The sequence below is a fragment of the Macrobrachium nipponense genome, chromosome 24 (genome assembly GCF_015104395.2).
Source record: "Macrobrachium nipponense isolate FS-2020 chromosome 24, ASM1510439v2, whole genome shotgun sequence".
Lineage (NCBI taxonomy): Eukaryota > Metazoa > Arthropoda > Malacostraca > Decapoda > Palaemonidae > Macrobrachium > Macrobrachium nipponense.
In genome coordinates, this window is record NC_061091.1 from 29,178,060 (window position 1) to 29,181,628 (window position 3,569).

A 3,569-nucleotide genomic window follows, 5' to 3' on the forward strand; every position below is an offset into this window, starting at 1 on the left:
ACCCAGTGTGTCTCCTTACAACTTTCCCTTGTTAGCGGTACCTAAGAAAGACGGTTCGGTCCGTGCATGCGTCGATTTTAGAAGTTTAAATGAGAAAACGATCCCTGACCGCTATCCAGTCGCGTACATACCAGATCTTTTTGTCGAAATTGGGGGACATAATATTTATAGCTCAATTGATTTGGCGCAAGGTTTCTTACAGGTCCCTCTCAGCGAGAGTAGCAAGGAATATACCGCCTTTTCAGTGCCCAAGGGACACTATGAATTTACGTGAATGCCTTTCGGTTTATCGGGCAGTCCGATGACTTTTACCAGGTTGGTGAACACAGTTTTGCACGGGTTATTGGGCAAAAATGTTTGTGTATATGGATGACATCCTGATCGCAACGGACACGATCGCGCAACACCTGGAAGTGCTTACAGAAGTACTTAGGAAGCTTAGATTAGCGGGGTTGAAAATCAAGCTAGCCAAGTGTTCGTTCTTGAAAAAGCAGATCACATATCTAGGTCACGTCATATCTAAGGAAGGGGTTAGAGTAAATGACGATAAAGTCAAATAGCGAATTTTCGCACCCCCAGATCAAAGAAAGAGATTAAGTCATTCCTGGGTATCGCCGGTTTCTTCAGGAGGTTCGTAAAAGGGTTTTCTAACATAGCAGCTCCCCTAACTGATGTGTTGCGGGAAGACGTTCAATTTCAATGGAAGGAACCCCAGGCGGAGAGTTTTCAAAAGCTTAAAGATGGGCTAATGAATTCCCCGGTTTGAAGTTTCCAGATTTTAAGGAACCTTTTACATTAGTGACTGATGCAAGCCAGGAAGGCATAGGTGCATGCCTTATGCAAAAGTTTGATGGGAAATTTCATCCTATAGCTTTTTATAGCAGGAAGTTCAGGACAAAAGGCAGCAACGAGAAGTCCATGGCCACCATAGATAAGGAAGCCTTTGCAATAGTGTCGAGCTTAGTTCATTTTAAAATGTTACTGATGGGGAATAAAGTAGAAGTACTTACAGACCACAAACCATTACTCGATCTTTTTAATAAACCCGATTTGTCTCCCAAAAGAGCTCGATGGTTTCTAACTATCAGAGATTTTGATGCAAAGCTCAAATATATAGAGGGCAAATTTAATGTTGTTGCGGATGCTCTCAGCAGGAGTTTTTATGACGTGGAAGGTTTCCAAGTCGCGCAGGTCATTAACGAAGCCATACAATGGGATATACCTCTCATAGAGCTAAGGCAAGATGAACACGAGGTTTTAGCAGATGCGAAAGCATTTCTGAGAGGGGAATTAGTCAAGAAACGTTATAGCTTGCCTTTTTCGGGTTTGGAGTTAGAAGGAAATCTGTTGGTTAGGAAAATTAAATATAAGTTGAGAACCAGTGAAAGTAAAGGAGATAAGACACAGATCGTACTTCCGAAAGTCCTAATTCCAGTGGTTTTAGATGTAGTTCATTGCAGGTTCGGTAGTCCTCACTTGGGAATAGAAAAACTTATGATGAGGATCGGGCTAAATACATTTGGAAAAAATATGGTGTAAAGATGTGGATAATTTGTAAGAATTGTGCGGTGTGCAAAACGCATGTAAGCCTGCTGAGGACAACGTCATGCAAATTAGGATCGTATCCTATACCGAGTAGACCTTTTCAGAGAATACATATGGATGTCTTAGGGAATTTTTGTGAGTCTAGATATGCGAACAAGTACTTGCTAGTGATAATAGATGAACTTACCAAGGATAGTAGAAATTTTCCCACTTAAGCATAAAAAAACGGGCCGAAGTAGTAGCCATAGCATTTTTCAATGGTATCGTTTGCAGATATGGTTCACCCGAAGTTCTATTAACCGACAATGGGGGAGGGGAATTTGTGAACAAAACCTTGAGTGTTTACGTCTGAACTTCAATGGGGAATACAGAAAGTAAACAATTATTCCTACAGACCCGAGGCTAATGGGTTGTGCGAACGAGCAAACAGGAAAGTGCGCGAAGCGCTCAGAAAAACGGTAGGTGGTAATGATAGAAATTGGGACAGAATATATTAACGTTGTTAGACATAGCATTAACACCATGGTTAGCGATTCAATTAAAATGTCCCCTTTTGAAGCTTTGTTTGTTATCCAGTGCGAGGCACATTTGATTTGTTAACTACGCCTCACCAGGGGGAGGAGGGATACGGTTGAAGCGCTGATATCCACAGCAAGAGAGACACGCATGTCTCAGCTGTAATCTCGAGTCCACAACCAGAGATATGGTTCAGAAGAGTATTAGTAAATCATCTGATCCCAAGGTCAACGTCGGTGATAAGGTATTTTTAAAACTTAACGTGAGAAATGAGTTAAATTACAAACGAGGCCCGAAGTTTGAAGGTCCTTTTAAAGTCATTGAAGAGAAAATTGGAAATAGGTTTGTAGTTTTAAATGAACGAACAGGTCAGTCGAAGCTAACACATATCTCGAAATTGAAAAGAATTGGTTGTGGCAATTAATATATGATCGCGCAATTGCATTCATTTTTCCTTTTTTTCCTTGTTATCTGTTTTTGTAATTTGATGACAGAATGGCTTTTCGCATTTTTTTTTTTTCCTTCTTCCTTTTGTTTCTTCTAATGTTTTTTCTCTCTATTATAAAGTAAGTCTGCGGCGTTTTGGCGTAAGATTTTCGGGGTTAATATTTTTCGGCAAAATTTTTTGCTTTAGCTGAGAAACGGGATGGTCTTTTTAGCGTGGGGTCAGAATTAAATAGAGGAATTATTTATGTCACCTGAGTTGGTGTTATTATTAAGATGATGGTTTATGTATAATGAGATGGCTCTGGGGAGTGTGCTTACGAAGTTCAGTACTAAAACTTTTTTTTTTTTTTTTTTTTTTTTTTTTTTTTGAGAATCACGAGTTTCTAGCGCCGCGAGTCTGAATATGCTGCAATGCTAAGCACCTGACGTGTTCATAGGTGGGTTTCTTTTTTGCTAAAGTTGCTGTAAGGAGTCCGGTTGCGAAACCTTCCCTTTGGAATTGATTACTCGGGGATTTGCACGGTTTTCGGAGATGCTGAGTATGACATTTCACGAGAACGTTGTCATTGTAAGGGGATTTTTTATTTTTTTTCTTGTCGATAGGGTTGCTGCGCTAGCAGATTCTGTAACGGTACACATTCCGTTTTGGGAAAAGATGTTGAATTATATATGTTTTTTTTTTCTTTTCTTAACGTCGTCTGAGAAGATTAAACAACTGACAGCTTTCCTTTTCTTTTCTTTCTCGTTCTGTCAGATGCTGAATAATTGTTAATCGTCGCCCTGGGATTAGTGGCGCTTGCAAAGACGATTAAAGTACGCCTGGGTCCCGGAGTGCTAATTGAAGAAGACCACTTAGTATGGTTATCATCTGATAAAATGACGCTGAGCATCGAGTTCGAAAGTTTGGGTTCAGCCAGGTTAGAACTCGAAGGATCGCGAAGCAGAGTCGAAGGACTGATAAACACGTTAGACGAACTGAGACTACAAGAAACTTGTCTGCATCACTGGGACGTCTTTTAACGGAAAATTAAAATAACTGCAAACAGGGTCCAAGGCAAGAT